General features: G+C 37.2%; 1 non-coding gene across 1 annotated transcript; it reads right to left on the bottom strand.

Annotated features, from left to right (window-relative positions):
* Window positions 1–13,769: 13,769 nt before the first annotated feature.
* TRNAV-AAC lies at window positions 13,770–13,841 on the bottom strand. The gene has a single exon. It is a non-coding gene; the product is annotated as a tRNA-Val (tRNA).
* Window positions 13,842–18,610: the final 4,769 nt, after the last annotated feature.

Here is an 18,610-nt window from a genome sequence, read left to right as displayed (position 1 = left end):
ACTGAAAAGTTGACATCTAGAACACGTAACATATCTTCTTTTAATAATAGGGTGTTAGTAAGCCAAGTTATATTTTTCTATCATTTATCAATTATAAAAGCATTATATATTTACTATAGAAATTTTGAAAAATTCAGAGAATTATGAATAAGATACATATCAACCATAATCCTACCCATCAGAAATATTCATTATTTAATTAGTATGTTTTAATATATTTTTTAAACTTGTCCCTCTGTTTTTCTACATACACACATACTTCTAAATAGTTTTTAATGTATTATATCTTCAGATTTTTTAAATTTAATATGTCATTGAGTTTTATGTGTCACAGTTTACTTAAAAAATCATTTCAGTATCTGCATAGTATATTTGTATGCCTGTAGTACCATGACATTTAACCAGATGCTTTGAATGCTTTCAGCTATAAATATTAGTGAAATTTTGATGTGGTCTTTGACCCTCTGATTTCTTCCTTATAATAAAATGGCTGGGTGAAAGGGTAAAATTGTTTCAAGATTACAGATGTGTATAGATAAATCATCTTCTAGAAAAACCACAGTTAAGTCAATGTCAATTTTTCTATAGAGTTTTTCTACCTTAACCATCAAGAAGAAACATCTATAGAGTTTTTCCACCTTAACCATCAAGAAGATTATTAATTTTCAGGTTATACTTGCTACTAAACTGAACAATACAAAAATATCTAAGACAGCATGCTACCCACCTTACAAAAACATTTAATCCAAGATAGACTCCTTCAGTTAATAAATATCTTTTCAGTATCTACGATTTCCAAAAATAAATACGATAAGGCTAGGTGCTAAAGGTAAAACTGGTAGGTTCTGTGTGTGTTTTTGAGCGTGAGTGCGTGTAAGTGTGTATATGTGTGTGTCTTGAGGGAAGGTTGTGACATGGAGAGTTTCCAGAAGTTTCCAAAAATCTTACAGTGTCTATGGATATGACAAGAATTTAAAGTAGATTAGAATCTCCAGCGGTACAGTGGTAGCCAAAGTTTTGTTGTTCTTGTTTGGTTTTTGTTTTTGCCTAAAACACAGAAGTGAATCTCAAAGCAACATTTCACAATCTTATGCTTTATTAAATTAATACTTATACCTAGGAAATATATAATCACATTCTGGATTTACAGCCTGGATGGATACCCTAGTCAGAGCTGATGATACCAGAGATGAGCCTTTGACTTCATGATACCCAAAATAGGCAAGGAGAGATGCAGAGGACCAGAGAGCAATTCATTGATGGTTGAGCACCAGAGAAAAGCCAAAATGATGCCCTTAAGAAGGAAGTGATGAGCTTTCTTCACACAGAGGCTTCACTTGGCTCCTGGAAAGTTCTTGAACTGTGTTCTAATTTTTTTAAAGCTCAGGCAGGATTTGGTTCTTTCCCTGGGGATATTTTTAAGGTTGTCTCAGGGTTTCTTTCAGACCTAGATTACAGTAAATCTCCATTATTTGGAGAAAGTATTATATCCATTATTTAACGCAACCTGAATAAGACTCTGTTTCATGTTATAAAAGTAAAATAATAAAGCAAAATGTTTTCCAAAGGGTCTGAAATATCAAGCTTTTCCATATTCCACGTGCCATCAGTGATATTTAGGAAGACAGAACCAAGAAACAAACACACAGTAACTAAGCATAAGGAAGGAAAAATACTGATCTTATTCCACTGTAACTTTACACTCTCCCTGGAAAAAGAGACGTCATTTGTAAGAATCCCTTTCAATGTAAAAATTATGAATGTATTAATATTATAGTACATCTTCTAATCTCTACCTATCTGAGCTCCTGAGGAGCAGGTAGAGATTTGATAGCAAAAAAAAAAAAAAAAAGGATATATAGAACTATTTGTTATTTGTGATCAGAAAATGGGCTCTATGAAAAGGATTGCAAGAGACACTGATCCCACTTGAAATTAAGACAGTAATCAAGCACCAAAATAGTGACAACAATTGAGAAGAAAAACGTTCCCTAGTGGAAAATCCTCAGTAATTCAATTTGTATTGACGTAAATAATCTTCTGCAACTTTCTTTTGAATGATGTATAATCTCTTAATGGTCATGTTGTCAGTGGGAGGAAAATGAATGCTTTATTCATTGAAGAGGTTCACATAAGAAAGGATCATCCTCCTTGGTTAAAAGTGCAAAGATAATTCAACATTGATATGATTAAGACATTCTTTGAAATAACTTTGAATGTCTCATGAAAGACAAATATTTTACTCTGCCAGCAAAAATGTTTAAGATCTTTACTAATAATCTGAAAAATGTTAGACCCTAGATATTACTCACTTTATAGTGAACTTCCTAATATAAAAAATACATGTTAGAAATTAAAATGAAAGCTAATTATTAGAGCAAAGTTATTATTGACTGGAATGCAACTAATCAAAATTTTGGTTAACTTAGTAAATTACTTTATTCTCATATAAAAAGAGTGAATACACACAATCACATATACACACAAAGGCACACACACAAAAATAAGACTGGTATATTAATTGATGAATGACTTAATATATCACTAAATATCCATATAGATCACTCAGTACTCAATACAAACAACAGTTTAAAGAGAATATTCCATCTTTGTAGTATGATCATGGAAATGATAAATATGAATGATAAAATAAGAAAATAATTCAGGATGCTACCAGATTACCAAATTATTGGTAGGAATGTCCTATTTCCATACTGGACTGGAGAAACATTAAGTAAAACTACGTTAATATTAGCAAAATTCTTAATGAAAATGATTGTCTTAAAAAAAATAAAAGCACTAAGGCTCTAACTAAAACTTTGCTCTTTTCACTCTGTTGGTCCCCAAAATATTTAAGGAAAAAAACCAAAGTTCAAACTAGGTTATCTTGATTGTGGTAGTGGTTTTATTGGTGTCTACATCTATCAAAATTCATCAAAGTATTCACCTGATATGTGTAGTTTACTGTATAGGAACCATACCACAATAAGGTGTTAAAAAAAAAAAAAGACACCTAAAGCACAAGGATTCACTAAGGGTAAAATGAAGAAATGGTAAATCTATGCTAGGCAAAAATCAAATAAGAACTAATATTTTGGCAATGAAAAAGTCATGAAGTACTGATAAAAGCTATAATGTGGATAACCTTCAAAAACATTATGTTCAGTGAAAGAAACCATACAGGTCATACGATCCCATTTAAATGAAATGTCTAAAGAAAGGGAAACAATTTGAGGCAGAAACTACATTGTTGTCGCTCAGGGCTGGGGATAGGGAGGGGAAAGGCTTGCATGAGGATTCTTTTTAGGATGATGGGAATGTATTAAAGTCAGATTTTGATGATGGTTGCACAACTTGATAAATATACTACAATTCATTAAAAACTGGAAAAAAAAAACCAAAAAAACTAGTTTGCTAGACCTTGTCTACCAAAGTGTGTTTGACATAAGAACCAATGTTTTGGTTATGTGTGACTGGGTGAAGGAAGTTCTTTTGGCATAAAAAGGGAATACACTCATGAAGACGTGGAACTAGAATGGGTCCTGGTGACACACTGGATCATCTCCCCCCTAAACTTCCACACCTAAACCCAAGGCAATGATCCTGAGAGCCTAAGTTGCCTTTCCTCATCCAACTGAGTTTTATCCCTACACCAAATTGTGCATAGGAAATAAGACTTGGAAAAATACACGATGTAGGAATAGGGACCACACCTCGGATGTAGAGCAGTTTCAGCTAACTGGGAAATCCCTCTTCTCAAGCATTCTGATTTAGCAGTGTCTCACTGTATAAAAATAAAATTGTAATCTTGATTATGCCCCAAGCTAGTTTATCTTCCTTATTCAAAAGATAATGGGTAAAGTGGATAATTTGTAAAGTGTCAAAATGATAATATTTCTGAAGTGTAAAGATCCATTAGTTAGGGAAGGGTGGGAATTAGCATCATTAATCCCATTTTATAGGTGATGCGATATATTGAAGAGACTTGTCCAAAATAATGGCTATCATATTTATTCAAATATAAGGCACATTTAAAAACATGAAAACACAGCAACAACCACCTGCCAGTGTAGAAACAGAAAAGAGATTGCAACAGAACCATTGGCCCCCAGACCTACATGAATAAGCATGCCTGGAGGGCTCATCCAGTCATCAACATGGTTCATTTTCCTGGTACCACAGACAAGTCTGTCTTAACTTATTTTTATATTCTTACGTTTCCGCTAAGGTTTCTCTACAAAATTTCATGAGAAGACCACTTTGCAATGAAAAGTTCCTGCATATGAAACAGGCAGCATACCACATGCTGAGCAGAGCAGTTAAAGGCAGTGGAAAGTGCTTGCTCCTTCAGAGTAAGTCTGAGAATTCTCAAAGACCATATTGTGTTTGATCCATGTGCCGTAAAAGACCATCTCTTAGTCACAAAGTATCTCGCTGTCAAAAGCATCTTGCTGCTCTTCTAGAAAAGCCATTTAACATAACTTTTCAAAATACATAATTCAATCAAAGAAAAATAAATGAAAGTAAAGTTAAGCAAATAGAAAATGAAGATGAAATTCTGATAACATTCAATCATACCATCACTTCTAAAAGGGGTTGAAGAAGCTGAGATCCTGAGTTTGGGGAATAAAACACAGCTTTCCCCTATGAAGCTTTACAGACCCATGCTTTACAAAATCATCTATGAGATTTGTTAGACTGTACATGTGGAGAAGCTTTTGACACATGAATGTTGCTACTAAAAAATGTAAAAGTAGAAGCCTATGTAATGAGTGCCATAATCAGTAAGCTAAAAAAATTGTTTTCCCCCACCACTACCTTCACTATCCCAAAGCTGTTATTAAATTGATGGTGAAATTTCCATTAAATGGTAATTTGGAGTTAAAATAGTGATTGATGGTAAAAATGGAACTAAAAATTCAGAGCTCCAAATTATATCCAGTTAACTACTAAAGACTTTTTATCTATTCATTTGGCCTGCTCCTGTCTTTTACAAAGAACCTTATGTAAATATCTCAGATCTCTGATGAGACATATAGTAAGAGGTCATGGCCTTTTTTTTTTTCCCTCAAGGAAGTTTTGATATTTGCTTAGGTGCCTTAGTTACTATTCTGACACACAGAACTAGAATCTGAGAAATTATCAATCTTTTTCCCTACTTGTGGAAAGGCCTGCATCATCCAAGAATAGACTGGTACCTACCTAAAATCTAAAAAGAGGAGTCCACAGTTCCACATGAAAATTAAAGTCAGTGATTTTCAAATACTAAAGTATGCATCAGAATGGTATCGTTACCTCTTGATTTTCTTTCTGTCATTCACATCATAGACGTCTCCAGTACTATGCTGTTCAATACGGTAGCCATTAGCCTCATGGGACTGTTCACATTTAAATTAAATGAAAGAGACCCAGAATTGAAAAAGCAATATTGAATAAAAGGAATGAAGCTGGAGGAATAACCCTCACAGACAATACTACAGAGCTACAGTAATCAAAATGGCATAGTATTGGCATAGAAACAGACATATGGATCAATGGAACAGAATAGAGAGCCCAGAAATAAACCCACAGACCTAAGGTCAATTAATCTTTGACAAAGAAGGCAAGAATATACAGCAGAGTAAAGACAGTCTCTTCAGCAAGTGGTGTTGCAATAACTGGACAGCTGCACGTAAATCAATGAAGTTAGAATACTCCCTTACACTATATACAAAAATAAACTCAAAATGCTTAAAGACTTCAACATACGACAAGTCACTATAAACCTCTTAGAAGAAAACACAGGCAAAACATTATCTGGCATAAATCTTAGCAATGTTCTCCTAGGGCAGTCTACCCAGGCAATAGAAATAAAAGCAAAAATTAACAAATGGGACCTAATTAAACTTATAACCTTTTACACAGCAAAGGAAACCACAAGTAAAACAAAACAACAACCTATGGAATGGGAAAAAATATTTGCAAATGATGTGACTAACAAGGTTTTAATTTCTAGAATATATAAACAGCTCGTATGACTTAATGATAAAAAAACAAACAACCCAATCTAAAAATGGGCAGAAGACCTAAATAAGCAATTCTTCAATGAAGACATACAAGTGGCTAATTGGCACATGAATAAAAAAGTTCAATATTGCTAATTATCACAGAAATACAAATCAATACCACAATGAGGTATCACCTCACACCAGTCAGAATGGCCATCATTCAAAAGTCCATAAATGATAAATGCTGGAGAGGGTGCAGAGAAAAGGGAACCCCCCCACACACTGTTAGTGGGAATGTAGTTTAGTGCGACTATTATGGAAAACAGTATGGAGATTCCTCAAAAAACTAAAAATAGACTTACCCTATGAGCTAGCAATCCCACTCCTGGGCATATATCCAGAGGGAACTCTAATTTGAAAAGATCCATGCACCCCAATTTTCACAGCAGCACTATTTACAATAGCCAAGACACGGAAACAGCCTAAATGTCCATGGACAGAAGACTGGGAAAAAAAATTGTGGTGTATTTATACAGTGTAGTCTACTCAGCCATAAAAAAGAATAAAATAATGCCATTTGCAGCAACATGGGTGGACATAGAGATTGTCTTTCTAAGTGAAGTAAGCCAGAAAGAGAAGTAAAAATACCATATGATATCACTCATATGTGGAATCTAAAAATAAGGAAAAAGAGTACACTAATGAACTCACATACAAAGCAGAAACAGATTTGCAGACATAGTAAATAATCTTACAGTTACCAGGGGGAAGAGGGTGGGAAGGGATAAATTTGGGAGTTTGAGATTTGCATTAGCCACTATGTATAAAAATAGATTAAGAAAAACAAGTTTCTTCTGTATAGCACAGGGAATTATATTCAAGATCTTACAATAACCTTTAATGAAAAAGAGTATGAAAATGAATATATGTATGTATATGTATGACTGGAGCATTGTGCTGTACACCAGAAATTGACACATTGTAACCGACTGTACTTCAAAAAGATTAATTAATTAATTAAATGAGAGAGTAAAATTTCAGTTCCTCTGCTGCACTAGCTGCATTTTAAGTGTGTAATTGTCATGTGTGGCCAGAGGCTATATTGTGTTAGACAGATACAGAATGTTTCCATCAGCACAGGAAGTTCTACTGGATGGTGCTGCAGTTTAGTTAAAAACAAAATCTCTCCGAGGATACGTGGATACTATTTAAAATGAACATCGAGGAAAATGATCTTGCTTCAGGTTGTAATCAGTAGATGCAGACATTTGCATGCTAAATGTGTAAGGTGAGCTAGTCATAGAATTTTACAGCTCTAAGGACCGTAGGAGATAATTCAATATAACTCCTCTTACTTTACTGTTGTGGAAACTGAGGTGCAGAGAGGTTAAGTGTTTTGTGTCATGTGAAATAAAGGGTGTAAAATGAATTCCTGCACTGAAACCAAGTAGAGTCCCCACTTTGGCAGACCCCACCTGGCTCATGCACCCCCAAGAGACCAAATTCAAAGTTCCGGCCTGAGAATTGTTGATTTGTAATTTTTATCCAGTCACTCTAAGTATTCTAACGTTTGGTTGATTCAATCGGGAATGCTAAGTATGCTGTCAAATACTTTATTTGGGTTTAGCAAAATATTTTACTTTTGTGCAGTGTCTGTTAAGCTAGACCTGTTACTGGTTGAGGGTTGAGGATCTACTGAGTGAACGTTGATGACTGATGGGAAGAGACCACTAAGTTCCAGCCTTGGTGTTGCTTCTTCAGGGTTCCTCATTTAGCTTGATACTGAGGTGGCAGACAACTTCACATTTGAATCTCACATGAACATTTACTAGCATTGTCCTCAGTCTGTCTGGGCTGCTTTAACAAAATGCCACAGTCTGGGTGGCTTGTAGATAACAGAGACTTCCTGCTGACAGTTTGGGAGACTGAAAGACTGAGATAAAGGTGCTGGCATGGTCAAATGAGGGCTCTCTTCCTGGCTGCAGACTTACTGTATCTTCATATGGTGGAAGGGGCTGGGGAGTTCTGTAGGATCTCTTTTATAAGAGCACACATCCCATTCAAAAAGGCTCTACTCTTGTAACCTAGGAATATCCCAAAGGCTCTGCCTACTTATACCATCACTTTTGAGGGTTAGAGTTCAACACATAAGTTTTGGTGGGGGACACAAACATGTAGACCCTAGCAGTGACCTTGCACAAGATTAGGCATATCCATGACTGCCTTCCCACTTGCCCCTGTACTGTAGAGGCTCCCCTGTCCTTGCTCCTGCTAAGTCAGGCTGTGCATGTTCACTGCTTCTCCAGTGTCTTTAACCAGGGCACGGGTGCATTGATGCGTGCTTAGGCGGATACCTGATCCAAAGGCAGCTGATCTGTAAGTGGGCCAGTAAGATGCAACTTGCATGGCCTAGTTCACGAGAATAAGCCAGGCATATGGTATTTTGAAATTGGCAACAAGGATGTTGAAAGACAACAGCAGTTAGTAGCAAGGGGAATGGCCATTACTGAGGGTTGCCATGATGCAGAGAGAACTGGTGACTGATTCTGATCTATGTATAAGCAGAAATAATGAAGTGTTCAGAAACTGAAAGCAGAGGTAGTTGGCCCATGGCAGGTGATGGAGGACAGGTATGTGGAGAGAGACTGAAGGAAAGGGACCAGTTGCTTCAGAGAAGGTGAAAGTTGCTCACAGGAGACAGGGCAGCCGTGGAGTGAGTAGCTCCAAATTCTGAGCGAGGCTTGATTCTGGTTTGTCTGAAGTTTGTGTTTCTGATGACATTTCCTATTTGAGTTTCCTATTTGAGCTCTGAATCTCTTTAATTTAATGTCTCCTTTTAGTTCTTTTTTTTAACCTAACATCATTTATTAATTTTATGTAATTTGCAATTAAAGCATTCCTATTTCAATCTGGGGTAGCAGTGCCAATTCCAATAACTTTGTTGTAAGATTTAAAAGGAAAAATAAAGTTGGTATCCCCTGGTAACTCAGTCATTTTTTAAGGTAGTCAATTATATTTGGAAGGAATGAGGTTAAATCAAACAAGTTATTTCCCTAAAATTAATGACAAAAAAGTTTAGAGATGATAACATTAGAGTTTTCAGAAATTTCCAGTTAGTCTTCTTCAGTTTCCAGCATCCATTACAAATAACACCCAGAAGCCATGTCCTAGTAGAAAGAGGCCATAAAGAAATGTTAGTTTGGACCACTTCTTCAGCAGAGATCACTGTTGCCCAGCCATGTCTGATTCTCCTCCACTTTCTGGATATATGGAATACTGCATTTTCCAGATCCTTGCTCAAAACAGTATTATTAGTTCCAGCCAATAAACTGGGCAGAATTTACAAGTCTTTTCTGAGCAGGGACCATGGCTAGCCCTGACAACCTGTCAGCTTTCTTTATCTGTCACAGTGTTTCCAAAAGGCGCATGTGGAAATGATGAAGCCACAAGGTAGAAAACTGCAAAGGTCTATAAGTGTGTTAGAAGAAAGTCATATCTTGGAAGAGAACTGCCCTGGTGAACTGCCCGAATAGCCACAGAATTATATAAGCAAGGAGTATTTTTAAAGGCTACTGTGATGTTGGGGCTTACATGTTACAGGGCATATGCTATCCTATCCTGACTATGACAATTTGCAATGCCTAAGTGAAGTCGTCACTGCTTTTCCTTGTACTCTGATTTCCGGAAGCATCTACAAGAAGAAGTTAGGCTAGATTGCCTCCAAAGACTCTTCTAGGGTGTACCCTCATTCTATAATTCTTCTCTAATGCCTGCCCTACTTATCGTGCCGATTTACTCAGAAGATGCTTTGAAAAGGAACGAGGGCCTTACTAACACATTCTTATAAACAAAAGATGTTGCTGTCAAAGCTGACAAAGCTGACAGCTTCCAAAAGAGATCTTGCTATTTCTGAATTAAGCATTCAGAATGACGTCAATTTTAATTTTTAATTTAGCTATGTGCAAGTTTTTATCCTTTTCATTGGGGATATTTGAATAGACTCCCCCCCACCACTGTTTTGGCATTTTTGAAAGCACGGTTTTGAGAGTGCGAAGAACTGTCACTTTCTGAGCCAGTCTAACTTCTCTGTGGCTCTTCTTAGCCTGTTTTTCTCCATCACTCAATTGTAAATCTTACCTCTGGTGTCCTCAGCTGGTTCTCCGATTCTATAGGTCAGCCCCACCCAAAGGAGCCTAAGAGAACATTGCCTTGACTTACAGAAGCATGCTTATCTAATACACAAATATGGTCTTGATAGGGAAGGACCTGCTAATTCATTCGTACTCAGTAGCACATGACAATCCCAGAGAGAAACTCAAGATCAAAATATCACCTTGGAAATCCAGTAACTCTCAGCTTAGTAAACAACTGTGGGATGAAGAGAATAACCAATGATTTGCATTCAGAAAAACTTCTCCAGTTCTGAATCTGTCTCTCCCTAGCTGCGTGACTTTTTTGTAAGTTACTTCATTTCTTAAAACCTCATCTCTCTCCTTTGAGAAATGAGTTAATAACAACTACTTTACAGTACAGTTGAGAAAGTAAAATAAGACAGCTTATGCAAAGTACAAAGAATAATGCGTGGCTCTGTAAATAACTACAAATACCAGTTCTGTCTTTTCCCTTACATAGGAAAGGAAAGAAAGACTGTAGATGGTACCACCCAGAGAAAGGCTGGATAGAGAGAATTGTACAGTGAGGACATCATAAAGACCCTGAACTTGGAGAGGAGGGGTCAGCAAGAGAATTCATAATTCTGTCCTGAACTGGCACTACACTATTTTTATCAAGAATAATAATTAAAAATCCCTTACATCGGCATGATGATTTTTGTGGATGTTTCCTAATTGAATTTTAAGGAGAGGAGATCTCAGGATCTGATGGATAGAAAGAATATCACCCCATTTTACACATAGGCCGTCAGGAGTCTGGAAACTTTTTGGTCATTCAACTAGTTAGTATCCAAACCAAAAGGAAAACTCAGGTTTTAAAACAACAAAGTAAGAGGACTATTCCTACTAACTGTTAAGGCCTCTTTTCTACATACTGTGTTATGTTGACCAGAAGATTCATGGAAAATAACAATGTAGTTCCTGCCCTCAAGGGGATAAAATTCTGATGAGGAAGAAAATGAAACAACCAATTCTAGCTCAACACAGTAAGTGCTACACCGGAGATAAGCAAAGGTCATTAGTGAAACTCACACACTGGGCGACTAAACCAAAAGGGGTGGGAGTGTTTGTATGCACGTTTGTGGGACAGGGTGGGGAATCAGCATGTTCCTGGTGGGGATGTTCCCTCGCCCTTCAGGCGGGTTGGTTGGTTGTTTGGTGGGTATGTATGTATGTATGTATTTCCTTTTTCAGTTTTACTAGGTAGAATTATTAAAGTTTGACTGCACATATACATTATATTGCCTGTAAATACATATATACAGTATACTGCACATATTTTTAGTTTACATATATGTACAAATTATTATTTCAGATTAGATCTTTAGCTTTTTAAACTTACATAGTTATCAAAGGAATAAAGCCAACCACATAATAAGAATCAACAGAATGCGGTAATCCAATCATAAAGGACAGCCAAGTGTGCTTACACATATTCAGGAAATCAATCATCTAAATTATAAATAATAAGTTTTAATGTTAAGCAGCTTCCCACAGGATGTGGGCAGGATTTCTGATCATTGAAACTTCCAGCCTCCATCATGAAAGATAAAACATTGGGCAAGACCTTCAAGGCAAACAGTCTGTTCTTCGAGGATTAGAATTCCTTTGAACCTTAGAAGTTTTCATTTTTAAGAGAACTTTGGAGGGCAGGAGGGTATAGCTCAGCGATAATGTGCATGCTTACTTAGCATGTACGTGGTCCTGGGTTCAATCCCTAGTACTTCCTTTTAAATAAATAAATGAATAAATAAATAAGACCTAATTGCCTCCCTTCCAAATTTTTTTTTTTTAAAAAGAGAGAACTTTGCTAAAATGCAGATTCCTGGCAAATGTTTGATTTTATCAGCTAGCACCTTTTGGGAAATTAGTGAGCCTTGCTGAAGGTCTGGAGATAAAGAGTTAAGATAAAGGTTGATGGGTGATAGTTGGAGAGATGCCTGGCAGCAAAGACACATGGCAATGACTTACATATTTTTTTTAACTGAAGTCTAGTCAGCTTCAATGTGTCAATTTCTGGTGTACAGCATAATGTCCTAGTCATACTTATTTATATATACATCTATTTATTTTTATATTCTTTTTCATGAAAAGTTATTACAAGTTATTGAATACAGTTCCCTGTGCTATAGAGAACTGTGTCTTTTAATCTATTTTTATATATAGTAGTTAATATCTGCAAATCTCGAGCTCCCAAATTTATCCCTTCCCACCTCTGCAGTGACTTTATTTGGACCAAGGCTGGACAAGGCTCTGTCAGCCAGTTCAGTGAACCTTTAGGTTCCCAAATGTGAAGTGAGAACAGTAAAGAGTCCATTAGCTCAGAGTAAGGTGGCCGAGAGAATTGAAGCACACCGATCTATTTTCCTGTTTGATAGCAGTCATGGTCGAAGGTTTGTGGGGCAATGACTGTGTCCTTATTGATCCCAGCTGACAGGCTGGACCTGCTCTTACTACTCCTCACTCTTTGATGTATATTCCCTTTTTTTCCTTTGACTGCCTTTTCATTTGTTCAATTCTCCATCTTTCGAACAAGGAATTTACAAAGCCTTGGGAAAAGAACTACAACCTCATTTACAATAGTTAATGACTTAATGTGTCATGTCCAAATAAATAAATTGCTAATGACTTAAGCCAACACAACAGTAATGGTAGTCATTTGCATGCTAGAAGCAACAGGCTTTAGCCCATAGACAAATCTTCCCTTTGCGTATTTATGTCGTCTAATGGGCCCAACAAAAGTGATTGATCTAGACAGTGTAAAGGGATCATGGCCACTGGATGTGAGGAATATGGGTTGTACTCTCTGCATGGATTGACAGAGGGCTCTACTATCTACCAAGTCGTGTAAGCTGGAAGCCAGGTTATCTCAACTTCTTTATCTGATACAGGCAAAAAAAGGTGGAGCGAGAGAATGGTCGTGTCTCAGGTCTGGGTTGAGTGCCTGGGATGCGCCCCACCAAATGTGGGTCCTTAGCTTGGAGTAAGAAAGAATTCAGGAGTGAGCCACAGTTAAGGTAGATTTATTCAGAGAGATACATACCCCATAGTGCCGTCCATCCCACTCAGAAGGGAGAGATGCCACAGGGTGTGGGGATTGTTAGTTTTTAATGAGCTCGGTTATTTTATATGCTAACAAGTAGAAGGATTCTTCCAACTACTTTGGGGAAGGGGCCGAGATTCCCAGGAATTGAGCCACTGCCCACTTTTAGACCTTTTATGGTCAGCCTTGGAGCTGTGATGGCGTCTGTGGGAGTGTCATTTACCATGCTAATATATTACAATGAGTGGATAATGAAGCTCAAGGTCTACTGGAAGTCAAATCTCCACTATCTTGGGCCTCAAGGTCTACTGGGAGTTGAATCTTCAACCGTCTTGGTGTTAACTGCCGTGTCATTCCTTGAATGTCTGTGCCCTGCCCTCTTCTTTCTAATTTCACATCCATCTCATTGTCCACATTCCAGACTTATACTAACTTCTTCCAGTTTCCTTTTTTGTTGTTGTTGTTTTGCTTTTTGTTTTTTATTTTTCTTTCTTACTTTCTTTTTTTTTTTTTTTCTTTGTTGGGGTGGGTAGGTAATTAAGTTTACTTATTTATTTTTTTATTTAATGGAGGTACTGGGTTTTGAACCCAGGACCTCATGCATGTTAAGCATGTGCTCTACCACTGAGCTATACCCTCCCCCCAAATTTGCATTTTGAATACTTCTTAAATCCATTTCTCACTCCTTTCCATCCCCACAGCTTCTGCTTTCCATCAAACTCTCTCCTGCTCAAATTAGTAGAATAGTCTCCTATGTAATCTCCCTGCCTCCCATCTTGCCCTCTTTGAATCCATCTTCCACACATTTTTCAGGATCCAAAAGCTGTATCTAATGAATGATCTTTCAGTAACTCCACATCTCCTATAGAAGAAAGTCTGAGCTCCTTTCCATGACATCTAAAGTCTTGGATGATAGGATGAAAATGAAGACGGTAAAGATGGCTAACTTTTGCTGAGCATTACCATGTAATAGATCTACTACACTAGATATTCTTATGTATGTTACTTAAGAAACTACTTTCAAGATTTGTTTGCCTGGCTAGTAAATGTTGGAGAAGAGGTTTTATCCAAGGTCAGTCATTTCCCAGAGTATGTGCTCATAACTACTACATTACACTTCCTTGCCTCTCCTAAACCCAAAATGTCAGACAAGAAGATAGTCTTCTTTTTATCTTGTAGGAAGTCCAGTGTGTAATTAAACAAACATGATTGCTGCAAAATCCGACAATTCATTTGGAAACAGCTAAACTAGCCAGCCAAGTGGCTCAGATAGGACAATGATTCCTTGAATCAATAGTCAGGCCCCCAGGACAAGCAGCAGGAGGGAGTGGTTTGTGCTTGTTAATACTGACTTCCTCAACTTTTTATAGGATGCACACTTTTCTCTGTTTTGGATGATATTTTTAACCCCTCTTTTGTAGGCCAAATGCAGGTTTCCAAAAGGCACTGGTGAATAAAGATTTTTAAGTCTGACCTGGTGGCACTGCCTTCCAGTCAGTAGTTCTATTTCATCGTTATCTCCGTTTTTGTCTGTACTAAAATACTTGTTTCTGGAACTACTGGGAACTTACACTTTGCTTTATTTTTTTGCTCTGAATTATTTTTAATTTCAACTCTAGAAAAATAGAAAATAAATGTACTGAAACATTTTTGTTTCAGAACCAACAATGGAAATCATTAGGCCTTCAATAGCAATGCTTTATTTAGCCTCAGCTGGGCATGCTTTAGATGCAAGCAATTTTTCTGTGTTTTGAATAATGGAGCAAAAAGAAAAAATTCAAGAGTATACTCATATTCCTGGAAATATTTCATGAAAAGATGGCCTGAAATATCAAAGTATGATTAGTATTCCCTAATGTTATAAGCTCTGGAAATGGAAACCCTCCTTTGAACATAGACAACTTTCAAGATTTGTTTGCCTGGCTAGTAAATGTTGGACAAATACAGTTTGAATAATGCATGATCCATCTTTACGTGTATTTTCAGAAAGATGTTATTTCCTATTACAGAGGACATATATGACTCTCCAGGCTTCCTGCCTGAACAAGGAAGGGACTCAAATGTTTGAACCCCCATTTTCCCAGCGTCATCCTTGTCACTTACTCACTCAGTCAAATGGTTTGTTTTTCATCCCTAATAGCAACAGTGTGCTGTGAGCCTGGTGCTTGATTTGCTTTGGACCCAGTAGGCAGGGTCCTCTCTGGGGGAGACTGATTAAGCAGGAATTCAGGGAACAGGTGGATGGCTGGGATTGCTGGTGGAAGGGAGCCTGCAATGAAGGCAGCATCAGCAAACAGCTTATCCCACCTCTGGTGACAAGGTCTTCAGAGACCCTTCCTCCAGGCTGGGTTTGCAGCTGGGAACATCAATCTCCCTCCTGACCAGGGGCTTATTAACATTCTGAGTATCACTTTCAATTAAATTTCTCGAATACTCATTTAGTTTCTAGTTAATAAGGCAGGATTAGATGTCATGTATGATCCAGCAGGTTGTTTTTAAAGGATAAAAATAAAAGGAGCCCTGGGATAAGTTAAATGGCAGGCGTGTTCCTGTGCCAACATGGTGCCCCGAACCACTGGCCACTGTTGCTTTGCAAATGGACAAAGAGCATTTTCAAGGCTTTTTTTTTTTTTTTCCTAATGGAAGATTTCAATCAAACATTCACTCTTAGGAAAACCAATATATTTTTCCCCGCAGGCTGTACAAATTCATTTAGCTTTTTTAGTCCAAATTATTCAGGGTTTCCATAGTAAAGTGCTCCTGCAGATAGGGGCCAGAGGTAGTTGTAAGATGGTACTGTGGATAGGATAAGTCAGGCTAGGAACACCTTTTTTTTGAGCTAATAATGCTAATAAAAATAATTGCAGTGAGAATTGCTATTTACTGTCTATTATCATCTATCGCTGTGGTTAACACTTCAAGTAAAAACCTTCATCTATTTTTTTTAATGTTTTTTGTGTTCATGTTTTTTAGGTGTACTTTCTTTGTTTTATTGAGTATGGTTGATTTATAATATTATATTCATTTCAAGTACACAACAGAGTGATTTAATATTTTTATAGATTCTATTCCATTTGAAGTTATTATAAAATACTGTCTACATTTCCTTTGCTGGACAATATATCCCTGGAGCTTATTTATTTTTAACACAACATCTTGTGTTAATCCCCTACACCTGTCCTTTCCCTCCCCACTTCCATCTTGCCACTGGTAACCATGAGTTTGGTTTCTGTATCTGCGAGTCTGTTTCTGTTTTGTTATATTTACTCATTTGTTTTATTTTTTAGATTCCACATATAAGTGATAACATATAGCATTTATCTTTTTCTGTCTGACTTATTTTACTAAGCATGATACCTTCTAAGTCCATCCTTGTTGTTGTAAATGGCAGAATTTAATATTTTTTATGGCTAAGTAATATTCCATTGTATATGTATGTATGTGTGCATATGTATACATCTTCTTTATCCATTCATTAGAGAAATGCAAATCAAAGCCACAGTGAAAGTTCACCTCACACCTGTCAGAATGGTTATCATCAAAAAGTCTACAAATAATGAATTTTGGCAAGAAGGTAGAGAAAGGGAAACTTTGTAACTATCATTGGGAATATAAATTGATGCAGCCATTATGGAAAACAGTATGGAGATTCCTCAAAAAACTGAAACTAGAACTACCATGTGATCCAGAAATCCCACTTCTGGGTATACATCCAAGGAAAACAAAAGCCCTAATTCAAAAAGATAAAACTCTTATTTAATTATTGCACCAATCCTATGAGAAAAGTATAACACCCAGTTTCAGATGGTGAAACTGAGACACAGAGTTTAATTTGCTCACTACCAAAGAGCTAGTTTGTGCTAATAGAGAAGTGGCAATTATATATATAGAAATCACTCATCCATCTTCAGTCTTCTTTCTTTCTCTCTTCTCCATCCCCTACTTGAAAGTTGAGACCACAACGTGGGACAGGCTTAGCACTCAGTGACTCTTGATAGACTTACTGGCTAACAGTCTGGCGACATGGAGGAGTAATGAGGTGGAAGGCAGGGAGAAAGATCATGGTGCCCTTATCACATGGAAGAGTCATGAGGACAAGATGCAGGACATCATCACTTTTTCCTCGAGAACCTGTGTTTACACCCTACCTACACTTCTAACCCAGGGCAGTGGAAGAATTGTGAAAGCTCCAGAGCTTTGGAGTCAAAATCTAGTCTGAGCTCCACCAATGGCTTTTTCTAGTGATGTGAACCCAGGAGACCTACTTTATCCTGAGCCTCAGTTATTTCTAAGGTGTGACTTTCCCGCCACGTGTTTAAACATCTTGAGCCCTGGTCACAGGTGTAGGCATATGAACCAGGCTTGGTCAGTCATAGTGTCCCATTCTCTTGGACAAGGAAATGGTCCAGAGATGGCGTCGGGAATCCTGTTGTCCAGGTCTGTGCAGGGAAGTGGACTGTGTTTGAAAAGACTGTCTCTGAATATGCATTACTTTGAGTTAACATTTGACCTTTCTCTATATGGTAAAATGATAGGACTGGGCTAGATTAGCTTCTCTCTACTTCTAGCAAGCTCTGTTAGTCTGTCACTCCATCTGAAAAAACAAAAACAAAAACAAAAAAACACGCTCTTGGCTTTTATTTAATATAGTTGTGTTCTATAAAATATCAGATATGGAGGGGATGTTTTGAGGCGAAATCTGTTAGGTGGCTATGAATAGCTAAAACAAAGGGATTTTTTAAAAGAGTTTTACAAAAAGACTTTGCGCCCTAGGAGTTTGGAAGTCTGTTTTTGAAATAGTCTTCAGAAGCCAACCCACTTATAAGAAGCTTTGTAATCTTTGGCACGTGATTTTAGACCCATAAAGGGAGGGAGGTTTCCCTGGGACGGACTTTATAAAATGCTGAGGGTCTGTGATTACAGCACAAGAGTTTTGTATAGAAATGTGCTAACAGGAAACAATAAGAGGCATTTGAAATAGGAAACCCAAGGGAAAAAAAGAATGCATGAAGAAAAGAATGTTAAAATAAATACTTGCTGAGTATATAACACATTCAAAGAGCAACGCTTTTTAATGTATATTTTCAATTGAAAAGCAGAAGGTGGCAGCACTGCTTACTGAATAGACTCAGATGTCAGTTCCAAGGAAACCTGCAGAGAATAAGCCATTTTGTAGCTTATAAGCAGCAATAGACACTTATTGCTAAAAATTAAATGATCATTAGTAAAATGCACCTCTGAAACATCCAATCATCTTTGGGGGTTTGGGATACTGCCCCTGGTAATGGATAGGATGCAATCAATGAAGCCAGTAACTTAACAGAACTAGGAGGGAAGCTCTGGACCATTTCTGGCCTTTGACTCGATTTCTTTCCATCAAAAATCTAAAAAATCAAGGCCCAAAGTAT

The sequence above is a fragment of the Camelus ferus genome, chromosome 5, assembly GCF_009834535.1.
Source record: "Camelus ferus isolate YT-003-E chromosome 5, BCGSAC_Cfer_1.0, whole genome shotgun sequence".
NCBI lineage: Eukaryota > Metazoa > Chordata > Mammalia > Artiodactyla > Camelidae > Camelus > Camelus ferus.
The sequence above is the reverse complement of the archived record's forward strand: the minus strand, read 5'-3'. Positions and strand labels throughout refer to the sequence as shown.